The sequence below is a fragment of the Sebastes umbrosus genome, chromosome 17 (assembly GCF_015220745.1).
Source record: "Sebastes umbrosus isolate fSebUmb1 chromosome 17, fSebUmb1.pri, whole genome shotgun sequence".
Classification (NCBI taxonomy): domain Eukaryota; kingdom Metazoa; phylum Chordata; class Actinopteri; order Perciformes; family Sebastidae; genus Sebastes; species Sebastes umbrosus.
In genome coordinates this window covers 27,409,460-27,422,197 of record NC_051285.1, presented here as the reverse complement: position 1 = coordinate 27,422,197, position 12,738 = coordinate 27,409,460, and the positions used below count along the sequence as shown (strand labels likewise).

Below are 12,738 nucleotides of genomic sequence, written 5' to 3'. Positions count from 1 at the left end.
GTGCGTGTGATTGGAGGAGAGTATTACAAAAAAGAGTCCAGTAGTTCTCTGCCTGTGCTTATAGAACTAGGGTTACAATATTTGTTAATGGCAGCTTTTAAGTGAATAATGGCAGTGTGGAAGGATCATTTGAAAAGAGCCTACTACTGTATGTACTTGTACAAAATGTACAAATCATTCAGAAGTTGTTCATGATTCAAAGGTGTTGTGTCGGTTGTGCATCTTTTGCAAGAGACTGAAGTCAAGCATATAGATGCAGAAATCCTTGACTGGTCTGTACTTGACTGACGTTGACAGAAGTGACGGCACGGCTCCTCACTGTTATCATCAGGCTGAGACAGTCTGTCACTGAACTGAAATAGGCCTGTGATCATCCGTCTGAGAAGAACGAGGAAATGAGATCAGGTGACCTACGTTTAAATTTCCTCCTCACTTCCCTCAGATTCTCCTTTAGTGTCTCCCTGGAACTATGAGGGATTTTTATGATCCTCCACCATCCACTTGAACTATTTCACCTGTCAAATAGATTTACTCGTCAACCTGCAGACCTAACTCACTTCACAAGTACAACACCGCCAGTAATTGGTCCCAAAACGAGGGTATAATCCTTAAAGGGCATACCTTAAATGACTAATAGCATGCATGTACCTGATGACCAGACAAGTTTAAATGTGTTCTGGATCATTCCTCTGCACAGCTCTGTTTCAGATCATTGATAATTGGAACATTTCGCATGATGGCTTGTTTTAGGTCATTGGGCGTTCCAACATATGAATTTTGATCATTTCAACCCTCACTGTTGTAGATTTACTTCTATGCCTCTGGTCATTTTCTGGGTGTGATACAGCCTCTGTTCAGATTTAGATGACAAATTTCTGCTTTTATAAAGTCATGATATGATCCAGGTTCAGCTTCGTTGCAATGCTGCTGACACATGGGGGCTAAACTATAATAAAGGCAGTGGTGGAAGAAGTACGCAGATAATGTACTTAAGTAAAAGTAGCAATACTACAGTGTAAAAATACTCTGTTACAAGTCCTGCATTTAAATTGTACTCAAGTAAAAGTACAAAAGTATTATGTTATAGTAGTAGCCGTCACGTCAAGCCTGAAAACAGAACACTTAAATTACAATATGCTGAAAGATTATTATGGAATTTTTGCCCAACGATGCCAAAATATTCTGCCTACTGACCTTTAATTTTTTGTAAGAGCTTTTATGTTGCAGCAGCATCATGAGTGTGAAAAATGCTCTTCAACTAGGCTATCTAAGCAATGATAAAGGTCCCATATCGTGCTCATTTTCAGGTTCATGCTTGTATTCTGGGTTTCTACTAGAACATGTTTACATGCTGTAATGTTAAAAAAAAACTTTATTTGCCTCATACTGTCTGCATGAATATACCTGTATTTACCCTCTGTCTAAAACGCTCCGTTTTAGTGCATTTCAACGGAATTGCAACGGAATTGCAACAGAATTGCGTTGCTAGGCAACAGCTTTGGTCCATATTTACTTCCTGTGAGCTGGAGTTATTCACATACACTGCAACCAGAAATAAACTGTGACCCATTTAGAATGTTTACGTTTAAAACTGTGAAATGGTCTAAATATTGTAGATTTGTGACATCACAAACGGACAGAAAATCGTGACGGCTTGTTTCAAAAGCTCAGTTTCTGAATATGGGCTGTATGTATTTCTATGTGGATTAAGCGTTTCGATGCTTTCACAGTATGTATATAGAACTTAAACCTGCTATATAATATAAAAGACATGAAAATGTCACTTTTTACAATATTACTCCCTATGCAACGTTTATAGTCTCAACCATAGGTGCTTAAAGGTCCCATATCATGCTCATTTTCAAATTCATACTTGTATTTTGTGTTTCTACTAGAACATGTTTACATGCTGTAATGTTAAAAAAAAACTTTATTTTCCTCATATGGTCTGCTTGAATATACCTGTATTTATCCTCTGTCTAAAACGCTCCGTTTTAGTGCATTTCAATGGAATTGCAACAGAATTGCGTTGCTAGGCAACAGCTTTGGTCCATGTTTACTTCCTGTCAGCTGATGTTATATACATACACTGCAACAGGAAATAAACTTTGACACATTTAGAATGTTTACGTTTAAAACCGTGTGATGATCTATATAAACTGGGGAAAAAAAGTTAGGAAACTTGTGTTTGGTGGATTATTTCTCTGTTGTTACAATGCTAACTGGCATTGTATTTTACATTGTTGGAAAGCCTGTTTATTTACCTTCACAATGATGTCCAACTTGTAAGGATCATGCATTTTTGGGATGAGCAGCACAGCTGATTATGTAGGTAGCGCCCAAGAAAAAATTGCCAAAATGTTCTGCCAATGGTATTTATCTGTGAAGGTAAATAAACAGGCTTTCCAACCATGTAAAATACAATGCCAATTAGCATTGTAACATCAGAGAAATAATCCACCAAACACAAGTTTCCGAACTTTTTTCCCCAGTTTATATATATTGTATATTTGTGACATCACAAATGTACAGAAATCCTGACAGCTTGTTTCAACGCACAATTTCTGCGTATATCGAGCGTTTTGATAGTTTAACAGTATTTATATAGCGCTTACTTAAACCCTGTTTTATAATATAAAAGACATGAAAATCTCAATATGGGACCTTTAAACACACGTAGTTGGAATAGTAAAGTCCCATTTCCTCGTGTTCCACGTTTCCGACAGCCCGTGAAGGCAGCACAGAGACAGCGCTGCTCCAGCCGGATCCTCCTCACTAGAGCTGCTGCTGTTCTCTCTCTAGTCTCCGCTAACTCACACACGGAGCACAGCCTCTGGACAAGTTTTAACCTGGAAATAACTATCCTGGGACTCCAGCGGAATACAGCCGGACTTTAGGAAAAGGAAGTTTTACTTGCTAGTAGTCTTTATTGTTAAAAGAAAGCAGCAGACTGAACTGAACGCTGAGCCGTGTTGTCGCCTGAACCTAACTGTGAACACAACCACTACTGGCGCCTTTCTGCAGCTTTCAGACGCGTTAAAACATCAGATTCTTTGTGTCCTGACGTCTCTGCAGCCGGCTGGGTGTTAAGCTGTGATGAGGAGAGAGTCTAACAGCGGTGAAGCTGCAGAAAGCTAAACAGCTCATCTACAAACCGACCAACAAAACGAGCCTCGACCACAACAATACAGGTACTTTAATCTAGCACATGCTTGCAACGTGTTAGTGCTGTGTGCATTGCCTTTCTCCCACTTTACTACAGTCCCAGTGGGTGTTTTAAGCTGCCAGACAGTGAAACTGGCTAACAGCATGTGTGTATTGTGAGAGTGCAATCAGATAATCCCCTCAGTAGTGAGAGACAACATGCATGCAGAAGTCCATTCAGAAATAGGGCAATTTAACGCTGCATTGAATCCAGCGCCTGTTCTGTTCTGCACATCATACAGATAACAACAGCAGCAGCTGTGTCTAACCTTTTGTTCATGTTCGGCTGTGATAGATTGGAAGTTTTATATTAATACACCTTGTTTACAGTGGATCAGATGATGCCACATTAGCCTGGAGACCATATAGAGTCGTGATTATTCATGTTTTTAGCCATCAAACAAAGAAAACATTAAAATAACTAAATATTTAATGGAGTCTGGTTTATGGTGTTTTTATTTAGGCTGTCTGGTTGTATCTTAGTCTGGTTGAAACCATTCATTTATTGTATTGTTACCTTTTAAAGGTACTATATGTAACAATTTACATGCATTAATTGCTTTGTATTCCCATTGTGTGAATAGATTGTAATGCAAATTAAAAACTGAGATCTTTTCAAAATAAAACTAGTTGGGTTAAGGAATAGATCGACTTGGTTAGGTTTAGGCAACAATCTACTTGGATAGGTTTAGGAAAAGATCGTGGTTCGGGTAAAAGTAACTCCAGATGTGCCATAATTTAAGTACGGAAGTTACGTGACAAAAACGACTTAGTTAGGTTTAGGAAAAGATCAACTTGGTTAGGTTTGTTCGGCCGTACTAATATTGCAAGTTTTATATTAGTATACGCTGTTTACAGGCTGATTGGTGGATCAGATGATTCCACATTCGCCTGGAGACCATATAGAGTCGTGATTATTCATGTTTTTAACTATTTACACTGGCCATCAAACAGAGAAAACATTAAAATAACTAAATATTGAATGGAGTCTGGTTTATGGTGTTTTTATTTAGGCTGTCTAGTTGTATCTTAGTCTGGTTGAAATCATTCATTTGTTGTATAGTTACCTTTTTAAAGGTAACTATACGTAACAATTTACATGCATTAAAGCTTCAGTAGGCAGTATATTTTTGGCATCATTGGGCAGAAATCCCATAATAACCTTTCAGCATATTATAATTCAAGTGTTCTGAGAGACTTCTGCTCCTCCTCATGGCTCTGTTTACAGGCTTTAAAAAATCTAACCCGTGACAGGAGTCTTTGACCAATCACAGGTCATTTCATTGAGAGAGCATTCCTATTGGCTGTGCTCCGGTCATGTGACGGTACTTGGCGTTCCTTCACCAGATTTCACAATGGCGATCGCGAGTGATTGACAGCCGGCTCTCATAGAGAGCAACTGGACAGTGAACCTCAGATCAGCTCTGACTGCTTGTTTTCCTCCGGTATGTGAAATCTTGCAGATTCCATTAGGAGCACCAGAGCACCCAAAGTCCAGTTCGATTGATTAGTGTGAACGCTCCGTACCGTACTTGGGCACGGTGTGTCGATCCGTACTCGCATCCACTTGAAAAGGTGGTCTGGAGTACGGTTCATGTGAACTCGAGTACGGTTCACATCAGGTGTGAAAGCCAACCGTACCGAAACACGGAAGTGGACCGCTATTTAACGCGAGTAACGTTAGCAGTCAGCGAGTAGTTTAGAAAGGACAGGCTTTTTTCAACGCCGCCAGCCTCCTCCGAAAATATAAACAATAGTAGGCGATGGGGTTGGGCGATGTTTGTTATTTTATTTAGCTAGTTTAATGGTTTACCGCTGAAGAACGAGAGCTGCTCAGTTGCTCAGCGGGCAGAGAGAGAGACGGCGTGTAGAGTCGACATATTTTCACATCAAACTCGGTGAAATAAGAGTTTATTTCAACCAAACCAGAGTTGTTCAGCCACTAGAACAGCTGATCTCAACATCAACAAATACATGTGGGTGATGACGCAAGTGTACTCGGGTACGGAACAACTTTACTAATGTGAAAGCTGAGCATCGAGGGAAGGGGGGCAATCGTACTCGGGCACGATACGGATCAGTCGTACCTTAAATGAAAACGCCCTTAAATACCATCAACTTCCCTGAAACAAGAGCCCTGTTTCAGTGAATATACTGTAACAGGGCTCCACTGCTTCTATTATCCTTATCTTTTAAAAATGATTTCATTTGAAATGTTGAATCCTAAATGAGGTGTGCTCCATAAGGGACTGTGTTAAAAGCTACCCAGTCCCTCTCATGTTATTTGATCCACAGTTCCAATGCTCTTCTGATGCTTCACTCCCTGTATTAGATTACGGATTAATCAGATATGCATGGAGGCCTTTAATCCTTCTTTAACTAGGCAAACCAACTACAGACAGGGAGGGTCTTGCTCATATCCATGCAGCCCTGCTATAGTATTGAGCATCATCTCCAGGGGAACTTTTTGGGTAGTAACAGCCTTGCTCAAGGGCACGTTGAGTTTTCTCAGGATGTTTTCCAGTCAACTCCCTTGTGCAACATTTCTCGGTCAGTATGACTAATTAGTTTCTAGCAACATGCCTCTAAAACTCTATTACATCTCTGCCTCCACCGTGATCGGGGTGGAACAGTTTACAAGCCATGGTTCATTATGTATTTTACTGTTGAGGGTCATGGTTCAGCGCACAGGAGGAAATATACCGGTGTCTGCCCAGTTGGCCGTGCGGGTGTGTATTTGCAACACACGGCAGTTTGTGAAATAGTCACAACATTTGATCTGTTTGATTTCTCTACATAGACATACATTTGTCCTTTTTTTTGTGACACTCAGCACGACTTTCAACAACGTATTTTTAGTGCGTTTTCGATGTGTCATTGAGTTCATCACGCTAGACACTCAATTATCATAACAATTAGTGTCAATCATAACTTCTTGAGTTTTATAGACATGAGCAATAGAGGTAATTTTGGGTCTGAGTATTTCAATAAGTTGTTCGTTTTAGAATAATATCTTTTATTTGGGCCATGATTCACATAAAATGATGCTGTAATTGCGATGGTGATAATTATTCTACTCTTAGCTGACTGGACATTAGAGCCAGATGATTAAATGTTACAGATAAATAGATATAACAGACACACTATAAAGCATAAATTACTCATCAGATGACTCATTGTGAATTATTTTCACTGACTAAACACTGCCTTTTTTTTATCTGATATATACCACAGTATAACATTTATATTCAAACCACTTAAAAAAATGTACTTTCAGGCTGCCATGTCTAGGCCGTTGTACCGGGTGATTACTGCCATCAAACCAGCTCCTCTTCTCTGTCTGTATCGGTGTAGCAAATGAATGGGAGTTGTTTTTAAAGGATGTTCGGCCTCGTCTCAACAGCTCATTTACCTACAGTCTCTTAGACTTAAGGGCAGATTGGCTCTTAATAAAATGAGGAAATGCTGGAATATATACAGAATATAATTTGTGGATACTGTAATTGTGTGGATTTAAACTAATTTTCTCAACAACAGTGTTCACATGACCAAGGTTAGGACTAAAACTAACATTACTGTTCCAAGTCTGGACAGCCAGCTGCAGCTGAAATAACAACACACTCTGTGGTGCAGTAGATAAGACTCAAACGATTTCAGATTTACTGCTGTGGTAACTTCAGGATTAGCCATATCTTTACAGACAGAGGGTACAAGTAGTCATCGCTGCTTACAGCTGATGCAAATCTTGGGAGACTTGCAGCACATTTGTCTCACGAGTTAAGCTGTTGCATTGGACTCTGAACTGAGGTGAAAACATGATGTATCAGGTTCCAGCAGTGACGGAGACATACAAAGAAGAACAGACTGTGCAAGTGGGTGCTTATAACTGCGTTAAGTGGTCACTTCCACTATTGGATGGATTGCCATGAAAAATAGTTCACTCATGTTCCCTTTAGGATGAATTGTAATAACCACATTGACCAAATACCTGCTAATCTAATGACATTCCCATCAGCTGTGCTTTGTGTTAAGGGCTTATTGGCAAATGTTAGTGTGCTAACATGTTAAACTAACACGGTGAACAGAGCGGCTAGCGTGGCTGTAGACAGTTTGTCTTATTCAAAGTTCAATAAGCACATCGGGATGCTCACTTTGTAATGCCAGGATCAGACTACACAATATTTTTGACGGTTGCGATGGTCACTACGTCAGATTAGACGATTGAGAGTCAGAAATCCTTGTTGTGACTTGGCATAACAGACTACACGTCGGCCCCTTGTTCGGACAATACACACTCTCCCGGCACCGGCGTCTTAATATACGGGCTATAATCGGGCTTATATCGTGTAGTCTGAACTGGGCATTAGGGAAAGCATACATGTGTTCTGATTTTAGACTTCACACCAATGATCTTGACGTTATTTATTTATTTATTTATTTATTTTCCCTGCTGGATGACGGCGGTGGCTTTGCTTGCAGAAAGTGAATTATTAATGGTCTTTTTGTATCTGTTACGGTTTTGTAAGAAAGATGGGTGCCAGTTTTCTGTGCTGTTGCATCAGGTGTGTCATGAGTTCCAATCAGTAAATAGTCTGTCGTCATCTTTCCTTCGCAACAGGGATGCTGCTGCCTGTGCATCATTTAAGGACTAGTTATAGGGATGCACTGATCCAACCTTTTCAGCCCCGATACCGATAGCGTTACCCGGGCTTTGGGTATTGGCCAATACCGAGTACCGATCCGATACCAGTGTTTAATTAATAAGCTGTATGCCTCACTGCGTGGACTTGACTGGGATCATTCTGTAATGTGCAAGGCAACATCAGGCTGGACTTTAAAAACACTCAAAAACACGGTTCTAATAAAGATAAATCTTTGTTTGATATGTTTTCAGGTCTTGGTCAGTAGCCTGTTGTGTACAATACGGGCAATGATAAAGGAGTGTCAGGTTTTTATACAAATATATATATATATATATATATATATACATATACATGTATAATAAATGCACAATAATGAATTCCACAGTATGCGTTTATATCAAATAAAATGTAAATCTTTGAGCAGACCGACTGTCCTCTTTCTGCTGTTACACAACCAACCGCTTCCTTTTGTTGTCTTGCTATGTACATGAAACCTCCCGCACTCTCAAAGGTCTCCTTGTTGTCTTCATCCTTGGCGGCCTCGCACAAAGCCAGACGTGACCTCTGACCTCCAGCATTAGATACTGACGCATTGTGCGTGGCTGAGCATCCATTGTGATCCTTTCCGCTTGTTCATTAATTATGCATAATGCATACGCTGCTATCCTCAAGCCTTGTCCCACACATGCACAAAGCCGCAGACTCTCTCATTTTGAGTGTGAAAAAGCATCTCGCTCTGAGCTCTGTGCTCAGTCGCAGGCCTCTGAAGATGCCGTGACATTCCCAAAGAAGATTCCATTCCCCCGTAAACAATCCTGGCATTGACATAGTAACTCATTAGTGAGTTGCCAGAGTATTTCCACAATTGCTCAGTGGAGGATAATGAGATCGGATCTACAAAACGGGGTTTTCATTCAGGACTTTATTGGCAGCGAGTTGTGTGAAACTACTTGGAAGCATTTTGGGGGAAGCCAAGTAGCTGAATGTTGAGCTCACTGTCTTACCAAAAGTGTCGACGTTCAACAGATTGTTCTGACAAGGTGCTGAAAGCATCCAGGAAGCACTGGAAGCTATCAGAACAACCGGTACCTGAGTTCACAGATTTTCACAGTTCATAGTCTGTCAGCATTTTAGTTCCTTTTTCCTGGAGTTGTAGTAGTGAGGTGAAGTTTGGTCTCAGTTTCCAGTTTATTTTTTTTTGTTGGGTGAACCAGTAAAACCTGAATTTTATGATCCTTGAGGGGGAAATTGGGTCAGTGCAGCAAAGAACAGAGCCAGGGAGGAAAGAAAGTTCAAAAGACTATGACTATAGAATGCTCCAGGGATGACGTATTGTTGTAGGCCAATCAGGAAGTTAGCTTCGCCCTGGTTCCCTCCACTAACAGCCAATGGGATTGTTCCATTGGGTTCGATTGACGGCCCTAATTAATAATTAATAATTTTACTTCAGAAAAAAAAGTTTTCAGTAGTCTACTTCTTCTACTCCTGCCAGTACCAACAATCCCAGTTAGAGAGAGGGTGAAAAGTAAAGCTAGACAACGTTGGCTGGGAAATACAGTCCATAGAGGAGTACAATCACTTTGTGAGCTCTCACAAAGTGATTGTACTAACTCTCAGGGGAAAACACACCCAACTAGTACTGGCTGCAACATCGATGAAATACACTTAGCGGAGGTATTCATTTCCAAATAGTCATATTAGTCTTTGCTTTGACATAATCACCACGGTCATAAAGTAGAGCATGGATTTAATGAGTTTTTTAGTTTTCAATGTTTATGAAATAGTTTAATGTCAATACTTTCCTTCTAGTGTCCATGCTTCTGTGTTAAGCTCTTTGTGTTTTGTTCATACTGTAGTGTACTGGGGTTTTTCTCCTGTGCTCCAGGACGCTCTAAAGCCCTGGGGCTCCAGACACCAAAGGCCCAGTGATGCAAAACCTCCCCTATAGCAGAGTTGTCTAGTGGGTCACACTTGTGCATCTCGTCCACTGAGACTGTTCATTGGACACCCACTTTCCAACACGCCTCTATACCCCCTTCCCCATTTTGCTATTTAGGTTGACGGGTGTCATGTTGTCTGGGTGCATTAAGGTCAAATTTGTGTCATAACAGGATGCTTGTTGATACCTTATTTGTGCAAGCGCTCGATCTTCATATATTCTTGGCTAGCTGTCGAGACTCAAACCATATCGATGACGAACCAAAACCACGAGCTGACTGAGGTGGTGGTTCTCAGTGGGATCGGCTGAACTGCCCACCCTTTCACATTACAGGGAGGGAGTCATTCCAGTGTTCAATCAATGACTCAATGTTTATAGAAAAAGGGGGCTTTATGACTGACTGACTGACTGACTCATAAAAAATCCAACTTATGTGTCACACTCAAACCCTGAAGTGTAGCGCTGTTAAGTTGTCTATAAAGTACCTGACTCTGATACCCAACACGGTCCCCTGGCAGACAGACTTTGTATTCATCTTATGAAGGTGAATTGCATTAACAAGGTCACTCTCCTGACATCCGGTCTCTAGAGGCTGAAGACAGTAGACTGCAGAAGGCATCAGATGACAAGCAAAGGAGGGCAGATAAAAAACAGTGTTTAAAAAAAAGGCTGCGTCACACATTGATTTTTGTCTCGAGTTTGTCTTGGGGATAGCAAACTGCTGACTGGCTGACTCCGGTGGGGTCGGTGGACATCAACATGGTCTAATGACCACCAATGGCCAGTTTATACAAAAGAAGTCTTCAAATATTGGACAAAAAGCCTACAAGGTATCATCACTGTCATATAATGTATATTCTAAGTACAACCTTTTGACCTTTGATAGTTTTGTCGACGTTCTGTTTAACGTACAAAATGACCCACAATCTGGCTTCTACCCCGATGACTTGTGTCAGTGAGTTTGACTTGACTTGACTTGAGTCTGTGACCCGGCAGCCATGTTGAGATCAGTTGAGGAAATACCAAGCACCGCCTACCAGCTGGAGCACACATACTCATGTTATGGCTAAACAGTACACTACAAGATGTTTCTGAAAACATTTGAGGAGAGAAATAGGCATTACAGCAACAGAATATTGATTCATATTTGATCAGCGCTGCCTAGTTTGACCGTTTGATCGGAGTTGGTGAGTGATTGACAGCTTCCTCCGTTGACTGAACAGCCAATAGGAACGCTCTCTCTCTCTCTGAAATGACCTGTGATCGGTCAAAGTCTCTTGTCACAGGCTAGATTTACTAAAGCCTGAAAACAGAGCCATGAGGAGGTGCAGAAGTCTAGTTTTCTCTCAGAACATTTGAATTACAAAATGCTGAAAGGTTGATTTTTGCCCAATGATGCCAAAAATATACTGCCTACTGCAGGTTTAATGTCTAATGCTATCTATAATTATGTTTCCTTTGCATTTGGCAGCATTTTAAAACCTTAATAACGCAGGATGTGGCGCTCGTCTCCAGCTGCAACGACGAGGGAACAGCGAAAGGTGCTAATGTCACTGAGCAGACTGCCTCGTCATGCCCTAATTCCTGTAGAGCTCCAAATTACCTCATGAATATGCACCAGTGACAGAAATAGGGTCAGTGCCTGTCAGTACGGTCAATATCATACTGGCTGGGTTAGTATATGGAGCACAACAGTAAGAAACCCTCAGAACAACACTGCAGGGTTTCTGTATTTAAATGGCTGGTTCATATTCTTATCCAGTGTCTCACTGTGTGCACGTTGATTAAGATGACTAACCACCAGTTCTTATATCACCGTAAGACGTGAGGGAGTAGAACGAGTGAAGTCGTTCATCAAAGCAAGTCCTCTATGAGTTTGTGTTGTGTAGCTATCTAACTGTTAAAGTGCACAACTTCTTCTTCTTCCTCTGGTGTTTTTGCTGGCTGCCAAACAGCTTCAGGTGCACTACCATCTCCCTCTGGACTGCAGTAGTACCATGCTGATTTGCATGTAGCATGGAAAAAAACAAGACTGGTGCAATTAGATTAGTGGTCCGGCAAACATAGATACAGCAAGAGGCTAACGTGTCTTAAATTGCATTTTGATTTTAACTGGATATGAGTCATTTGAAATGACAAGTGGACATAGGGCCATACTTGTAGTTGATGGATTCAGCTGCTCTGTATGATGTTTATTGTTTGTATCATTAGTAAATCTATGCAAATGAACTGGAGATTAATGGACTAAAACATAAACCTGGCACAAACTGATGCATTTTATCGTTTGTGGTGTGAAAGCCTGGTCAGTGATGCACTTTTGCTGACGGAGATGGGCACTGGCGAGCTATTCTTGCTTCATTAATCAGAGCAGGTGGAGGGAAGGTAATGAAGACAGGTCACGCAGGGAAGCATCCAATCAGTGAGCCGTGGGTTTGTGCTATAGCATGTCTTTCTGTTGTCGCAAATGCTGTCAAAGATAATTGACAAGAGAGATGCCACACGTTGGACAGAGGATTAGTTTCAGCATGAACCCGCCAGTATTTTCAGCACAGCTTTCCGGGAGATTTATGTGGAAGGATCCCAGATAAATCACTTATTTATTAGTGTTTGTGACAGTGAGTCAGCACGCCGTGCCCTCTCACTCATCCTCTGTCTACACAGTGGTGGTGACACGCCTCGACAAAACACTTCTCACTCAGACAGAATCATTCCATGGCAGGCCGTTGCACAGATTCACTGCAGAGGCCAGAGAGAGAGCACATCATGCAGCCCACAGCGTCAAGGAAGTTAGCACTCTTTTAGGGCTGTTGGTGAGAAATAGGGGTGTAACGATTCATCTACTACATCGACGTATCGATTTATATTCCTACAATCCAACTACATCGATAAGTACTCGGCAAGTTGTCCTTCACGGGAGACGTATATCGATATAAAATCGATTTGAAACACAAA

General features: G+C 41.1%; 1 protein-coding gene across 3 annotated transcripts in view; it reads left to right on the top strand.

The window, feature by feature from the left end:
* The first annotated feature begins 2,721 nt into the window (after positions 1–2,721).
* arhgap32b (Rho GTPase activating protein 32b) overlaps positions 2,722–12,738 on the top strand; it is a 100,174-nt gene continuing 90,157 nt past the window's right edge. For all 3 annotated transcript variants that reach the window (XM_037749438.1, XM_037749437.1, XM_037749436.1), the window contains exon 1: positions 2,722–3,191. The gene's annotated coding sequence lies outside the window, so the exon portion shown is untranslated. The remainder of the gene's footprint in view (positions 3,192–12,738) is intronic.